Genomic DNA, 18,411 nt, shown 5'->3' with positions numbered 1-18,411 from the left:
GTACTGGATAATGAATTAAAATATTGGGTTAATTTTTTAAAAAATCTCACTTTAGAAGATTATTCATCAGAATTATTCTGTCATTGAAAAAACCTCATTTCTTCAAGAATTCTGCATTTACCTCATTTTCTGTCTTTTATCCACAGGGATCTGTACTGGAACCCTTCTGTTTGCGATGCAATTATATAGAAGTGACATGGATTAAAATCTAATTGGGTGAGTTAATAAGTTTGCAGATGATATAACGTTCAGTGCAGTTGGGGACAGTGTAGAGTGTTGTCAAATAATGCAGCAGGAAAAAGAGAAATTGCAGATATGGGCAGAGTAATTAAAGGTGAAGTTTAATCCATACAAGTGTGAGGTGTTTCACTTTGGAAGCTCAAATGTTAAAAAAAAGTAGATAGTTAATGGCAGGACCCTAACAGCTTTATTATTCAAAGGGATCTTGACGTTCAAGACCATGGCTCCCTGAAAGTGACCATGCAAGTAATTAGGTGGTTAGGAAGGCAAATGGCATGCTTGCCTTTATTGGTCAGGGAACTGGTTACAAGAGTCAGGAAGTCATGTTGTAACATTTTAACACTTTGGTTAAGGCATACTTAAAGTATTGTATTCACTTTTGTTCGCCATGTTCCAGGAAGGGTATGGATGCTTTGGAGAGGGTACAGAGGGCATTTACCAGGATGCTGCCTGGATTTGGAGAGGCGAGAAAAATTCAGATTGCTTTTTTGTGAAGTGGCGGAGACTGGGGGAAGACTTGATGGAAGTCTGTACAATCATTAGATACGTAGATAGGGTTGACGGTCAGAAAGTTTTTCCCAGAGTTGAAGCGTCAAAAACTACGTGACATGTGTTTAAGGTTAGGAGGGAAAGTTCAAGGGGCATGTAAGGGGCAATTTGTTTTGTACACAGGGAGTGATTGCTGTCTGGAATGGACTTCCAGGGTTGGTGGTGGAAGCAGATACATTAAGGCTCTTTAATGTTCATTTCGATAATTTGGAAGGATATGAACCAAGGGTAGGCAGAAGGGATGAGTTTCTTTTGCATTATGTTCAGCACAACATTATGGGCCAAATGGCCCATTCCTGTGCTGTACAGATCTTTGAGAGAAAGCTAATGTCTATCTCATATGACATTTAATCTAATCAATATTTAGCCACTGGTGTCAGAAATAGGAAGGAAATAAGTAGATAACGAACTTGACTATAATCTAAAAATATAGTCAATTAAATTTACAGAGGTAATTTTTTTATATTTGTTCTGAATTATCAGATTAGCAACTTTGATGGAGATGTGTTTAAATTGTTTGCAGTTATTGATGTTCTGACCCAAAATTACCCTTGTTAAACTGAAGATTGGACCAGAAACCTGTTAGAAAACTTGAAAATATTCAGTAAGGTGCGATGCACATCATAATTTCTTACTGCCTATACTACAATAACAAAATCTTTCAGGTCTACACCAAAAAGCATTGATTTGCAGCCAATGCTCATTATAAATATCTGAATGCTACTCGTTTCAACAATCAAAGTAATCTCAGCCTCATTTATAAAGAGATATCTTAGACATTTCACTAATAATTACTGTTTATGTTGACACATTGCTCGTTCAAACATTAATGAGATTTCTCATTAATATTCAGTTCAATGATAGCATATTAATAATTTAGTTATTAATATCTAATAATTGATCAATCCAGTAAGGGATATAACAGTGGAATTATGGCTCAGTACATTAACTGATGGAAAGATATTGTTGTGTTCACTCTCCCAATTATTGTGAATATCGATGTGTATTTTGATTTGATTTGATTTTTCTTCAACATGAAGTTTTATTGTATTTCTGATCACAGTAATAGTTAAATTTTTTAAAGCTAAAAAAATTCAAATTTGTGACTTTTTTGTCAACAAGAAAAAAGAATTTACATGCGTATGTTCTTTTCTTTATCAGAGTAAATTTTGAATTGTTGGAAGTTATACATATGTGTAAGGAAGGGGAGCTGCCTGCAGCTGAATAGTCACATTGAATGATTTTTTATTGCGATTACATCCTGCTGCTAATCATTCTAGTTATCTTTTCATTTCAGGAAAAACTGCTTTAAACATATTCCACAGTTGTATTTTGCATGAATTTACAATAAGCGCATGGTATGTGTATTTATCTTTCTTTCATTTCCATGATTTTAATTTTTAAGTAAGAGCATATGTGCTTAGTACCATATCACAGCAAACCCGTTTGGAAATATTGAATCACTTAATGTGTCAGTGTTCTAAAATAGATTACCAATTCATTGTTAGTCCAACAATCACACAGTAATTTAATTTAGGTTTTGTAACAAATATCGTGAGATTCACATTTCAATTTAAATCATTATTTCATAGTGCTAATTTTACTAAGAAAAAATTATCTTTTATTCCAGGTCAACACAACCACAAACCAAGCAATGATCCCTCATCCAACACTGACAGGAAATATCTGATATCTTCTCATTTGAATGTTCACAGAAATCATTGGATTCATATTCAGCCTTACAAATGAAGATACATCTGATTGTTTTCGACTCCAATTCTACATGTTGCGGATTGTAATATGACATTTCTAATCATTTTAAGTTTACAGTGACTAGTTTTAACACTAATTGTTACTTATATCTAATATGTAATCATTGATCAAATCAGTATAGTCGGCTTTAAGTGTGGAATTAAGTCTCAGTGACGTAAGCATATTGCATGGTACAGTTTCCTAATGGTAGCGAATGTTGATTTTTATTTTAATGCTGAAATCCTTATTGATTTGCTGCTGTAGGGAAGCCCTGAGCAGCCTGCCTTGGAATTAAAACACAAAATGGTGGAGGGGAGATAAATAAGACCAACAGTGTGTTTCAGTCTTAAGTTAAAAAAAGAACATTTTGTACAATCCTACTCCAAGTCCAATAGCATGCAATTCCAGACAGTCATATTCCAGATAGTGATAAGAGAATGCAGGCACACAGAAAAATGACCAACCCTGACTTTCATTAATGAAAGAATAATTGCCCCAGTGAATGAATAAACACCAACTGCAGGATAGAGCCCAGCTAACTTCCACAGCGGCTGTCAGGGAAACCGGCAGGGTTTGATTGTCAGAAATAGTTACTATTTTAAAATTGCTCAGAACATTTAAAACTTTTCTAATTACATATTCTTGAGAATTGCAAATAAGGCATAGTGAGAGGCCCAAAGGACTGCAGAAATTAATTTTGTAATGTGAGGAAATAAAATGCACAGAGATCCCAAGGCCTGGAGATTATAGCACCTGTAAAACACCATGAACCAATAGGAAATTCGGGCTATCCATATTGATGTTCATCCAAGATTAGGTGTTCTACAGGATTGGGTGTCTGTATCATGATGGAACGACTGTAACCACATTGCATGTGGACATTGTAATACAGAAGGTGTGTAAAAATACTGCTTTTTACTGTACACATTAGTGTGTCATGGACCTCCCTTCCTAGATTGGCCTCGGGGGGATGATCCCTGCATTAACTGATTGCAGCATGAGTAAACATCTTCCACTTGCCTGAGTTCGGCCTATCTCCTCAGTCTTCATTCCCTGTCAGGGGAAATCACTCCTACAGCTATGGTGACATTTAAATTCAATACAAACACTTATTATCTGTGAAATTATTCCTTGCAGAGCGATATCATTTTCATGTTAATATTTTAAATTTTTGTTTTCAAGAAAACAATGGAGGAACATCCATTTGTTATTTAGTTCAACTTATACTAAATTTTAAATTATTGAAAGGACTACACATGGGGGTGGCAGGGGGAAGAACGATTCTTCAGCTCAAATGTCACATTAAGTGACAATTTCCATTTTTCAAATCATGTGACCTCCAAAATGATATTTATTTTAATTTCATTTTGAGGTAGTTTTATTTTCTTCCAACATTAGTTGTCAATGAACAATAATCACACAATTATTAGTTTTTTTTGCTACAAAATGACTCCCTGTACCAAATGTCATTGACTCTATGTTTAGTGCATAATAATACCCACTTTCCCATCCTCATTATTTTCTTCCTCGTTCTGACATTTATCTAAACATTTATCATGATAAAAGTTACATTAATAAAATAGACATGAACCAACCAAAAAAAAGTTGAACGATGTTCAATTGTTGCTGAGATTTTTTAATTATTAAAGCCACGTTTTATATTTTAATTTTCAGTTTATTTATCTTAATGAATAGACAATCGACATCAGAGCAAAGTGCATTCAAAATATTAAGTCAATTTATCTATCAGGATTTTAGAAACAATTATCAATTACAATAATTACGCAATACTTTAACTTAGGCTTTATAACAAGTACAATGTGCTTTTAATACCTTCCATATTTCTTAGTGTGAGTGCTACAACATTAAAACTTGTTTGATAAGGCCAATACGCCCACAAAAGACCAATAATTGCCATTGCAACATCATTTGTAAGTATCTGACTTTTGCTCATTTGAAAGATCACAGTCTTCTCTGCCATTGAAATTCAGAGAACACCAGTTAATTTACACTGCAATATTTCTCTTCATTTCTGAACATTACTCAGTGGAATAGTAAGAGGAGATACCTCATTATTCTTAAATTCATTAATAAAATATTTCAAATCGATTTGTTGCCAAAACCTAATAATTGTTCAATTCGGTAAGGGGTGTACATGTGGAACTATGTTTTCATATAATAACTAATGCAAGGACATTGCAATGCACAATCACTCAATCATTCTAAATATTGCTTTTCATTTTAAACTTGGAAACACTTTTGAATTGATTTGATTAGAAATCACTTCAATGTTAACATTTATTGTGTTTTTAATCACAATAACAATTGAATATTTTTCACGTGCAAAATCATTGAATTCCGCATGAATTTTTTGAAGCACACAAAAAAGGGTTGGCATCTCTCTTCTTTCATTAAACAACCACAGGAAATGGTGACTTAGAAATCGTGTATTTTAGAAAGAATGAAAGTTGTCTTCAGCTGAATAGGCACATTGATTGACCAATTCATCATTTTGTTCCAATTTACGTGTAGATCAAAAGCATTGTAATTTGCATTTCTGAAAATGTGGAACTTATGAACATATAGAATAATTATATTCATTTTTATTTATAATGCACAGTAATCACACAATTCTGTCAAGTTGTCGTTCCACAAGTGATCATAAAAATCATGTTAAATTAAGACATTTGTTAACTCCCATCATTATTGTAAATTACTACTGAATTTTCAGAAGATTGTACACAGTATCCAACCATTTAATTCCAATCCAATTATCGCAATAAACATCTGATTAGTTTTCAGCCCTGCCCAGCCTGGTTGGGAATGTTATGAAGGAATCTAGTGCAACTCTGGTCGTGTATCTGTTACCAGACCAGAGTTGTCTGGTCGTGTCTCTGTTACCAGACCAATTTCAATTCCCACCTTGCACAGAGCTGTGCCAGAGCAGCTCTGAATGTTGAGAAGAAAATATCTAAGAATCGAATGAATTGCCTTTCAATTCAACATGAGATATGTTTTCATTTGTTGTTCATTCCAATAATCACAGTATCTGCTATATATATTCTTCAGTCCGCTAATAACAGAATGTATCTAATTACACTCAATCAATATTCTTTGCAAAATATTTGATAATGTTGCATTCACAAAGATGAAATATGCAAAGTAAAGATAGAACTTGATGCTTCAAAGGTATAAATATTAGAAAAAAATTAAGTTATTCTTCAGTTAAATAAACAAATGCCACTTCCTACTATATATCAATTTTTAGTTATTGATCTGTTTATGAGTTGTCTGAAATTTGTTTTTAGTTTTCCATTCATCTATTTATATTGAATGTCCGATTGAAATGTTCTGAAAATATCCGAGTGCATTCATTTGAAAATTGAATTTGCATATTTCTCTCTAATCCAGTTTATTGCATGATGACTTAACAGTGTTTTGTTCAGCAAACCTCCTGAATTCCGAAAAATTGTCTAATCTTAAATAAGATCTTTCACACCCAGTTATCAGTCTGTTCCTAATTCATGTAAATATCTAAATTTATTGAAATCAATGTTCACACAAAACAGTGCACATAAAGCGACACAAAGATATTCATCATCAGCTGATTACTATTCAGTGGAATAACCTGAGTAAGTATCTTATTGTTCCTAGGACAAATGACAACAATAAACATTTATTTACTATTCTATGCAGTTAATGCAATTGAGGTGCTATATTTCAGCTCAGTCGTTAATGTTGATTTATATTGTTTAAACCAATAATTCTACTTTATCACAGATATTGACTATACTACAATAATGTTGTAAAGCAAATCTTTGTCAATCTAACAATCTTTAAGCTCCTTTTTTGTTGTGTGTGTACAAGAGACAATTCAAATTATAACCATTTTTATTACAAATTGAACAAATACTGCATTTTAAATTTGTGAACTTCCCACATTTTTGCAAAAGGGTTAGCCTTCACTGTATATGTCACATTTAAAAACCTGCTATTTCAAATAATGAGTGCTACAAAATGATTATTGTTTTCATTTCATTGTGAGAAAAGAACTGCTTTGACCATGTTGATTTTTTTGGCATTTCTATTCCAACATTATTCATCATTGTACAAAAATGACAATATTATTAAAATCACATATAGGCTACATGTCATTGACTACATTGTTCAGTTTCAAGCTCACTTTCATGACTTACGAATTCTCTTCCTAATTCTGACACAAATCTTTCAACATTGATCATAATATTGATCATTTAATTGATGTAACATATCTCTACAAGGAATCCGTCTAATGGAAATTCACAATTCTTGTATTACGTACATTTTTTACTTAAAAAAAGAATTTTGCTCAATAATCACTGAATGGCTCATTTTTCTTCAATCCATAAAGCTAGGTAGAATGTTTTATGCCTCAATTTACTGATCTTAATAAATATCCAATCAACATCACAGCAAAATGCTTTTGAAATATTGATTCATTTTAATTCTTCAAAATACAGCATTCATTATCAAGTCATTGCCATTACAATAATGGCACAATTATTTTTAAATAAGTCTTTTGAACACATACAATGAGATTCACATTTAGATTTAATCCATTATTTCTGAGTACTAATAGTACAGTATGAAAATGCCTTTATTTTTCAGGTCACCTACCCCACAAAGGAACCAATGAATTCCCATCCAACGTCATTGCAAGTATCTGATGTTAGCTCATTTGAATGATCACGGTCATCTCAGTCTTAAAATTCAGGAAAATGTAATTACTTTTAACTGAATTAATTCCAGTTCATTTCCAGACATTGCTCAATCACTTGCAAAAAGAGATTATTCATTATTCTTTAATGCATTGACAGACTTTGATAATTCAATTGTTGCTGATTTAGAATAAAAATAATAATTATTCAATCTAGTAGGTCGCGCAAATGTGGATTTACGGCACAGTATATGAACCACTGCAAATGTATTGCAGTGCACAATCTCTCAATCATTGTAAATATCAATTTTTATTTTATCTGTTGAAACATAGTTGAATTCAATTGATTATATTTGACTTCAATGCTCACATTTATTGTGTTTGTAATCATAATACAGCTTACGGATGTTTCATGCAACAAAATCAAATGAAAAAGAATTAACATCTCTATTCTTTCATTCAACAATGGCAATAAATTTTCATTTTTTAAATTTTGAACATTTTGGAAAGAAGGGATGTTGTCTTCAGTTGAATTCTTGCAATGACTCAACTAATTCACAGTGTCCGCTACTTATTCTCTTTGGGTTCCTATGAAAAGAAGTTAACTAGTTATTCTGGTTGTAATTTCCTGGAAAATATTTGACAAATGTTGTGGTTTTAAAGCTGACAAGACTAAGTGCTCGTAAGTCATCAGTTATTTTGTTAGAAACAGCTTGATTCAAACATTTCGAACACAGACACACACATACACACACACACACACACACGCACACACACATTGTTATTCTGCTGTTTAACAAGAGGGAAAACAAGTCGCTTTCTTCGGCATTAAGTAAATATATGCCACTTCCAATTATTCATTAGTCAGCTAATTACCTACATTTGTCATTAAAAATTGCAATTCGTCGAAACATTGTTATGAACTTTGATCAAATTAAACTTTTAATTATTGTTTATTCATGAATTGGCGGGATTTTGTATTTTTTATTTTCATTACACCTATTCGTATTGAATGCAAGATTGACATTCTTTGACAATGCCGGAGAGTGTTCATTTGAAACTTGTTTTTGACGTATCTTTCACTGATTTTACTTATTGCAAAAGATTGCATGGTACCTCAGTGGTTAGCAATACTGGCTCACAGCGCCAGGGACATTGGTTTGATTCTCTCCTCGGGGGACTGTGGGGACTTTGCACGTTCTCCCCAAGTCTATGTGACTTTGCTGTGGTGTCCTCCCACAATCCAAACATGTGCAGGTTAGGTGAGCTGGCCATGCTAAAATGCACATTGTGTTCAGGGATATGTGTATTAGTCAGCAGTAAATATGAAGAAATATGATTGGAAAAAGTGTTTGGGTGGGTTACTCTTTGGAGGGTCATTTTATTCAAACAAATGGCCTGTTATCGCACTGAGGTAACAGGGATGCTTTCGTGGCATCGCTAGTATTAAGGTGCAGCCCGAGATATAAGCCATGTTGGAACTGAAACGGAGGAATCTCCAGAGAGGCTGCAGAATGACATCGCATCCATTTGAGTTTCTTTAAATCACTGACGAGCAGGAAAATGTAAACGGCGAGGGCGAGTGGGGAAGTGAGGAAGTTGCAGCTGTGGTGAAAGTCCAACGGTCCTTCTGAGAGTGTAATTTCTTTCATTGCTGTTGCTGATTGAATGAGCCACTAACGTGCGAACTGCTCCAAAATATGATTCAGAACCTCTGGTGCCAATTCTCGCAAGTTGAATAACGACAGACACCTTCCAAATGAGGTCTTTCACAGACGACTTTGGGATACATTTGACAGACAGACAAGTTCAGGAATCCGTGGTGCGCTGTGACACCAGCGCATCAGCTTCTTCCCTGCCTTTGAACCGGGCCGCCTGCGCAAGGAATGCAAATGCGGTACTGCTTTTCGTGGAAGGATCAGAACGCGGCAAGGACACTCTCAAACAGAATGGCATATGATCAGAACCAGGTTGGAGAAAAACTTTACAATGCTTTGCACTGTTAGTAAATGGAAAATGGAATTGCATTGCATTGCACTACGAGAGAAGATTTATTCAAGCAAACTCGAAAGCAGGTTTGCACATGGGAAAGCAAGCAAGAAAGCTCCGTTCTTGTCTGTCAAAGGCTGCAGTTGAAGAGCAAAGCAGTTTCTGCCCAGTTTCGGACTGGGGACCTTTCGCGTGTAAGGCGAACGTGATGACCACTACACTACAGAAACAAGCCTCGGTCGCCCCCCGCCCTGCGGCTCAGTGGCATCCAGCACTGAAAGTTGAAGCCATTCTACCTTTCACCTTTCTGTTTCCATGAGCTCGTTGTTTAATGGGACTTGTTTAATTTTGGCTATGTGGTGAGCATGGACGAGATACACCGAAGTATCTGTTTCCACGCGGTGTACCCCAAAAACGTTGTGTTGCTCACACCTGCTTTAAAGAATTTCGTGTTTGCGGAGCTTACCGTCGCAGTCTGTGGCAAAATCATTTAGTCTGTTCGACTGCTCACGGGAAAGGTAGTATTGTGAAACACTGCAGAAACGAATGACACCCTTAATTTTGCTCCGACTGACCATACTCCGTGAAAGTTTCCCAGATTCTCAGTTAAGGATTTTTGCAGCTGGAAGTTACCTCAGAAACCCTGTTAATTCGTAATGGATTGAGCGAATCGCAAAACAGAAAGCATTTAACACGGAACACAAACAAAACTGGAAAACCAAATGCATTTTCAGACACAGCGAGCATGAATGCTAAATGTGAGACAGTCCGGGGGCATGAGCCATAAAGTAATCACACAACTAACAACAGGGCAATTCCAAACTACTCTTTCAAACATACTGGAGCCTGAGTGCACCACCACTTCCCAGACAATGCTGCAAAGAGACAAAGAAAGAACATAATAAGAATGGGCCATAAAAAGTGAATTTCACCAATCACAGTCTCGATTAGATTACCTTTCCCTTCCGATGACTCCAGGACGGAAATGAAGGAAGTGGGAGAAATTCAATAACATATGACATCGAAATAGATTGGAACGATTTTCTCATTGGCCAGAAAACCAAATAACGACGAGTCGACTCACCGTAGGACTCTGTTTCGCAACAGCGATGAAATAACAGTCTCCATTCGGTTCCAGTAAAAGCTCAACTTGCCTGGAACTGAAAGCAACAGTAGAGCTGCTTGCGATTTTCCTTGCGGGAGGCGAACACGATCATGACAGCACAGACACTTTGGAAAATTCGGCACTTTCCCACACCGCAGTCAATTCCCCGGGAAGCAAATCCATTTTTCTTCTGTTTTCAACAGAAATGCAGCAGGGATTGAAACAGCATTTTAACAAGCTGTGCTGGCGGAACTGTTCAGCAGAAACAGCAGCGGTGGGATTCGAACCCACGCCTCTGTCGAGGCGGGAGCCTTAATCCAGCGCCAATGTTTTGCACTGTAAGTAAATGGAATTGCATTACATTTCACAACGAGAGCAGATTTGTTCAAGCAAATTCGAAGGGAAGGTTTGCACATGGGAAAGCAAGTAAGAAAGCTCCGTTCTTGTCCATGTAAAAGGCTGCCGTTGAAGAACAAAGCAGTTTCTGCCCAAATTCGAACTGGGGACTTTTCGCGTGTGAGGCGAACGTGATGACCACTACACTACAGAAACAAGCCTCGGTCGTCCCCTTATTAGCCATGTGATTGCATAAAGGGTCTGTACTGAGTTGTAATGGTCCATTTTCTATGATTCTTACTCCCTGTATTATCCGAGCAGTTCCATATTGGGCCTGTACTGCGGTGTAATGTTCTATGTTCTCTGAGACTAACTTCCTTTTTTAGCCGAGCGGTTCCACGAAGGGCCTGTATTGCGCTGTAACGCTACATGTTCTATGAATCTAACTCCCTGTATCAGTCGAGCAGTTCCATATTGGGCCTGTACTGCACTGCAATCTTGTATGTTGTATTTGTCAAACATCCTTTATTAGCCGAGCAGTTCCACGAAGGGCCTGTACTTCGTGATAATGCTCCATGTTCTTTGAATCTAACTTCCTGTATTAGCTGAGCGGTTCCATATAGGGCATGTACTGCGCTGTAATGTTCTATGTTGTATTCGTCTAATGTCTGGTGTTAGACAAGGGGTAGCATAAAGGCCTGTACTGCACTGCAATGCTCCATATTCTGTGAGTGTAACTTCCTGTATTAGCCGAGCAGTTCCATAAAGGGCATGTGCTGTAATGCTCCATGTTCTATCTTCTGGTTATCCTAGACCAGTATGGGCCGAAGGTGCTTTCTTTATGCTGTCAGACTCGATGACTCTATGATTCTATGACATTTCCTTTCCCAGATAATGACCTGATAAGGCACTGCAAAGTGTCAAAGTGGTGGAGACAGGCCTTTTCATGAGTTTTTATGATATACAATGAGTGATGATTTCATCTGGGAATCTGTTATTACAAGAACCAGTTTTGATCGGCTCTATCTCAGTATCAAGTCCACACAGTGAGAGGATGGTGAGGACTATATTCATGACGGTCCCCACAAGTTGATCTTGGGGCCTGTACGAATCCTAACAAGTATGCTGACCAGTGAATGTTGGCTTTCAGTTATTGGAGTTTAAAAACAATTTGGCTGATTTCGCAATGAATGTATCAAGGAAAGGGTACTCCATTTCAGTGGTGAATTTTAGCATCAGGTGGCGATCATCGAGCTTTATAAAGAAACTCTTTAATGCAGATTCAAATGTCGCAAACATCTCATCTACATGTTGAAGATATGCAAATGGATAGAGGCTAGGTATCATGCCATCAGAGATGTGTTTTGCATGGTTACCAATAAAGATGTTAGGAAGAGTTTTCCCTCGAGAATATCCCATGGCAACACTATCTATTTGGTCAGACACGTTGTTATTGGAACTGAAGTCAACTGCACAAGGTGCTCAGTTCATGTGTATCATAGACTCCCAACAACGTGGAAACAGGCCCATAGGCTTAAGAAGTCCACACCGATCTTCCAGACAGTAAGCCACCCAGACCCATTCTCCTATTACTCTACATTTATCCCAGACTAATGCACCTAACCTGGAACACTATGGGCAATTTAGCACAGCCAATTCACCTAACCAGCACATCTTTGGATTGTAGGAGGAAACCCATGCAGACCTGGGGAGAGTATCCAAAGAGACACGGGGGACAATATTCACACAGACATTTACCCAAGGCTGGAATTGAACCCAGAACCCTGGTGCTGTGTTAACCAGGAAGCCATGATGCCACCAGAAAGGAAAAAAGAGATGATGTTTGGTGAACACTGAATCAGACACAAGTGGTATGTCTGAATTTCAATGGCTTATTTGAACTGTAATAATAATAAGCTGGCAATGTTGAAAGAGCACGTGGGCATGTTGTCACTCTCAGAACGTAGCTCTCATGTGGTCTTCGTAATCATGAGGGACTCCTTCACTGTGCATGTGGAAAACTCATTTAGATATGATTATAATAGTTTCACAAAGTATTCAGCCAATTCCGGCTGTGCAGATTCAGTAACAGATATGATAGGACAGAAAAGGGACATCGATTTTACATGTCATGGGGAACCCAGACTTGGTGGGTGCAGTGAACCGTGAGAACAATTTCTATCATTGGCATCATTCGGCAGGTTACCACCTTCAAACACGCAAGATCAACAGCTGGGTGCATCTGCGCATGCGTTAGAAGCAACAAATATAATTCCGCAGGACCCTGGTTCATGTAGGCAAACAGAATTTTTACAGACATTGCACTTATTCGATAAGAAATGCATCATGGAGACAACCAACCACTGCTGTATCCCCATGCTGACACCCCGACCAATCAGAGTCCACCTATCGGGTCTGAGAATTAAGATTGACGGCTAACTGTTTTTGCTGCAATGCCATTTTAATGATGAGCTAGCCAATCAGCATCACCTTTCACATTTCAACTCCTTTTGCAATGTTTTCGAAACAATAGAACTGGTTGCCACCTGTACGTGAGCAATATTACTGATATAGTTTGCTTGAAAGATTGGGATTACAGTTTGGGATAAGGTTGATCACTTTTTGTTGCCTTAGAAATTCACCGTAAACAGAGTGGCTAGAAATTTGGTGAGTTCAGTGAATCTCTTTCTAAAAGTTCAAATTTGTTTGACTTTGAGACATAACAGCTTAGCTTTAATAAACATTCATTAGTGCACAAAACCCATCCATTCTGCAGCCGAGCTTTGAAACTGTTCTTTTAAGAAATCACCACAATTACAGGAATACTGTGAAGTTCAGAGACACAGAAAAAAACTACACCAACAAAATTTATGCTGGGAGAAAGTGAGGACTGCAGAGGCTGGAGATCAGTGTCAAAAAGTGTGGTGCTGGAAAAGGAACAGATGGTCTTGAGGAAGAGCTTATGTTGGAGACATCGACTCTTCTCATCAGATGCTGCCTGACTGGCTATGTTTATTTAGCTCCACACTTTTTGAACAAAATTATCAATTATAAATTCCACAATTTACATCCCACAGGACCTCAAGTAGTAATCAATGTCATGTTACAGTGCAGAAGGTGGCGGTTTGGCACATCGTTTCTGTTCCAGTTTGTTAAATGTTATCTTTTTTATTAATTTGTGGGATGAGGGTGTTGTTGTCTCAGCCAGCATTTATTGGCCATCCCTAATGGTGCAAAGAGCAGTTCAGATTCCACCAAATTGCTGTGGGTCTGGAAAAACATGGAGACCAGACTAGGTAAGGATGGCTATTTCCTTCCCTAAAAGCCATTCCAGAATAAGTTGGGTTCTTCAAACAATCAGCGATGGATTCATGATCATGATTACTCTCATACTTGCAGAATTTTCTGAAATTCAAATTCTATCATCTGCCATGGCAAGATTTGAATCTGGGTCCCCAGCACATTACCTGGGTCTCTGGATTAGCAGTCCAACGATAACATCACTGGGTCATCGCTTGACCTGCAATATTAGATTATACAGAATAGCACTTATTCTCTAAACTGCAGTGAACAGCAGTCCCTGTGTATGCTATACTAAACAGCAATTTCTGAGTATATGAAACAGAAGTCCCCGTGTGTATTACAGAGAGTAGCTGTCCCTGTCTGTATTATAGAGAAGAGCAGATCATGTGCATATTGCCGAGAACATTTGTTCCCATGTATTTTCTAACCCTTTCAAGTTTCATAACATGCTTTGAAGAGAAAGAAAGCCTGATATGCAACACAATAATCCAAAAGTAGCCCAACCAATGTGCTGCACAGCTGAAATATGACCTCTCAACTCCCATATTCAATGCTCTGTCCCATAAAGGAAAACATACTAAACACCTTCTTCACTAACATATCCATCTGTGACTCCCCTTTCAAGGAACTATGAACCGTGTTCCAAGGTCTCATTGGACACTCCCCAGGACCTTACCATTAAGTGTATAAACCCAGTCCTGATTTTCCTTTCTAAAGTGCAGTACCTCTCATTTACCTAAATTAAACTTCATCTGCCACTCCTCAGCTCAGCAGCCCACCTGATCAAGATCCTGTTATACTCTGAGGTAACCTTCATCGCTGTCCACTCCACCTCCAATCTAGGTGTCATCTGCAAATTAATAAATATACCTCTTATGCTCACATCCATATAATTTATATAAATGACAAAAAGCAGTGAACCCAGCACCAATCCCTGTGGCACCCCAATGGTCACAGGGCTTCAGTCTGTAAAACAAACCTCCACCACCACCACCATCTGTCTTCTAATTTCAAGCCAGTTGTGTATCAAAATGGCTAGATTTCCCTGTATTCCATGTGACCTAATTTTGCTAACCAGGCCACCATGAGGGAGCTTGTCAAAGCCTTCATCAATCCTCTTTGGTGATTCTTCAAAATACTCAATCCAGCTTGTGAGACATGATTTCCCATGCACAAAGCCACATTGACTATCCCTAACCAGCCCTTGCTTAACCGGATGTGTGTAAATCCTATCCCTCAGGATCCCTCCAATAACTTGCCCACAACTGATGTCAGGCTCACCGGTCTATAGTTCCTGAGAATAGCAGGGTATAGCATAGAGAACAACAGTCCCTGTGAAAACAGAGAACAGCAGTCACATTGTATAATGCAGAGAACATGAATCCCTGTGTCTAATATAGAGAACATGAGTCCCTATGTATAATACAGAGAATAGCAATCCCTCTGTCTATTACCAGTGCATGTGTAGAATATAGAGAACAGCAGTACCTGTGTATAAGAAAGAGAACAGCAGTTCCTGTGTCTTATCTGGAGAACAGCAGTACCTGTGTATAATATGGACAACAGCTGTCCCTGTGTATCATATAGAGAGCAGCAGTCGCTCTGTCCAATGTAGAGGTCAGCAGTTCTTTTCCCTGCGGTGGGGGGTCCAGAACTAGAGGGCATAATTTCAGCATGAGAGGGCAGAAAAAAATCAACAGGATGAAAGGGGCAACTTTTTCATGCAGAGGGTGGTGCATGTATAGAATGAGATGCCAGAGGAAGTGGTGGAGGCATTTAAATTAAATTAAACTAAATTACAGCATTTAAAGGGCATCTGGTTGGATATATGAACAGGAAGGATTTAGAAGGATATGGACCAATGCTGGCAAATGGGACGAAATTAGGTTAGGATATCTGGTTGCCATGGACGAGTTGGGCTGAAGGATCTTTTTCTGTGCTGCACATCTCTCTGACTCTGTGCCTTAAATACATCAGATCTTTGCTTCACATTGTTCTTAAAATCTCTCATTTAATACATCAAAGTGACTCTCATCATCATCAAAATCCGAACTGTTGATTACTTCAATAGCTTCATGTTCTCCCTTTTGTTTTCTGAAATGCCGTTTGCCATTAGGTAGAGCTGGTGGGCAACTTTGTAAAACTTCTGTTGTTGGGAATTGGAGTTGGTGGGAAGGGGCAGCATGTACCAGGGATGAAGTGACAACATTAAGAGTGAGTGCTGAACATAACACGCAGAAAGACTCAAACGAATCGGATGGTAGAACAAGCTGATTAGCACGAAGGCAAGTCTGACTTGACTAACCGAAAGCTTTCCACATTCGGATCATAAAGAATACAACATATAAAAAATAAATCTACTGTTCGCCTTTTTTAGTGGGGACGTGCACCATTCCCCGAAACACTGCAATACTGGGATGATGCGTGAAGTTATCGGAGCAAGCTCCTGACACAACTTCGTCCTGCAAAAATCAGATTAATATTCAGTCCCTAAATCAGGGACTTATCAGATATTAATACTGACAAGAACTTTTTTTTTTCAAAAATATACTTTATTCATAAAATGATTTGATGGTCTGTACATTGGATCATGCCATACATATGTCCATATTTACAAACACAGATTCGACTTTATTCTTGTCCTTTACAATCCTGTGCATTTTTTCAATCTTGTATATATACATATATTTGGCTGAGGCATCAGCAGAGCCCAAAAAAACGTCTGTATGGGCCCCCTGTTCTTCTTTAGGCAGGCCGATCTTACACGGTGGTCTTTCCCCACCGCGCCTTGGTGGCAGCTGCCCCAAGCTTCAGCGCGTCCCTCAACACGTAGTCTTGGACCTTGGAATGTGCCAGTCTGCAACACTCGGTCGGGGTCAACTCCTTCAGCTGGAAGATCAACAGGTTTCGGACCGCCCAGACAGCGTCCTTCACCGAGTTGATGATCCTCCAGGCGCAGTTAATGTTCGTCTCGGTGTGAGTCCCGGGGAACAGGCCGTAGAGCACGGAGTCCCGCGTCACGGCGCTGCTCGGGACGAACCTTGACAAGCACCACTGCATTCCTCTCCAGACTTCCTCTGCATAGGCACATTCCAGAAAGAGGTGTGTGACAGTCTCGTCCCCCCCGCAGCCACTTCGAGGGCAGCGTGCGGTGCGGCAGAGAGTCCGGGCGTGCATAAAGGATCTCACAGGCAGAGCCCTTCTCACCACCAGCCAAGCCACGTCTTGGTGCTTGTTGGAAAGTTCTGGCGATGAGGCATTCTGCCAAATGGCTTTGACAGTCTGCTCAGGGAACCGCTCGACAGGATCCGCCCTCTCTTTTTCCCGAAGGGTCTCAAGGACGCTACGTGCTGACCACTTCCTGATGGACTTGTGGTCAAAGGTGTTTTTCCTCATAAATTTCTCCACGAAGGACAGGTGATACGGAACGGTCCAACTACTCGGAGCGTTCCGCAGCAGCGAGGCCAGGCCCATCCTTCGCAACACCGGGGACAGGTAGAACCTCAGTACGTAGTGACACTTGGTGTTTGCGTACCGGGGATCCACGCACAGCTTGATGCAGCCACACACAAAGGTGGCCATCAGGGTGAGGGTGGCATTGGGCGTGTTTTTTCCCCCATTGCACCGGTCTTTGTACATTGAGTCTCTTCGGACCCGGTCCATCTTTGATCTCCAAATGAATTGGAAGATGGCCCGGGTGACTGCGGCGGCACAGGTCCTGGGGATAGGCCAGACCTGTGCACATATAGCAATACTGCGAGGACCTCACACCTGATGACCAGGTTTTTTCCCGCGATGGAGAGCGACCGTTGCCCCCATCTGCCTAGTTTCTGTCTCATCTTCCTGATCCGCTCCTCCCAGGTCTTGGCGCACGCCCCAGCCCCCCCGAACCAAATACCCAGCACCTTCAGGTGGTCAGTCCTGACGGTGAAGGGGATAGAGGATTGGTCGGCCCAGTTCCCGAAGAGCATGGCCTCGCTCTTGCCTCGGTTTACCTTGGCCCCCGAGACCCGTTCGAACTGGTCGCAGATGTACACGAGTCTGTGCACGGACAGTGGATCCGAGCAGAAAACAGCGACGTCATCCATGTACAGGGAGGCCTTAACCTGCAGGCCCCCGCTGCCAGGAATAGTCACCCCTCTCAGGCTCGCATCCTTCCTGATGGATTCGGCAAATGGCTCTATGCAACACACAAACAAGGCGGGTGAGAGGGGGCATCCCTGCCTGACTCCAGATCTTACAGGGAAGCTATCTGATTCCCACCCATTGATTGAGACTGCACTGACAATGTTGGTGTAGAGCAGTCTGATCCAATTTCCGATTCCCTCCCCAAAGCCCATTTTGGAGAGGACATCCCTCATATATGTATGCGATATCCTGTCAAAGGCTTTCTCCTGGTCCAGGCTGATGAGGCAGGTGTCCACCCCTCTGTCCTGCACAT

The 18,411-nt window shown here is 39.5% G+C and overlaps 1 long non-coding RNA gene and 1 pseudogene across 3 annotated transcripts in view; one reads left to right on the top strand and one right to left on the bottom strand.

The window, feature by feature from the left end:
* Positions 1-5,802, top strand: part of LOC140458937 (uncharacterized) — a 40,718-nt gene extending 34,916 nt beyond the window's left edge. For all 3 annotated transcript variants that reach the window (XR_011953791.1, XR_011953790.1, XR_011953789.1), the window contains 2 exons: positions 147-216; positions 2,420-5,802. This is a non-coding gene — a long non-coding RNA (uncharacterized lncRNA). The remainder of the gene's footprint in view (positions 1-146; positions 217-2,419) is intronic.
* A 10,547-nt stretch (positions 5,803-16,349) lies between these two features.
* LOC140459044 (U2 spliceosomal RNA) lies at positions 16,350-16,519 on the bottom strand (annotated as a pseudogene).
* Positions 16,520-18,411: the final 1,892 nt, after the last annotated feature.

Source organism: Chiloscyllium punctatum, chromosome 34 (assembly GCF_047496795.1).
Source record: "Chiloscyllium punctatum isolate Juve2018m chromosome 34, sChiPun1.3, whole genome shotgun sequence".
NCBI classification, from domain to species: domain Eukaryota; kingdom Metazoa; phylum Chordata; class Chondrichthyes; order Orectolobiformes; family Hemiscylliidae; genus Chiloscyllium; species Chiloscyllium punctatum.
Note: the sequence above shows the minus strand (reverse complement) of the source record. Positions and strands in the feature narration are given on the sequence as shown.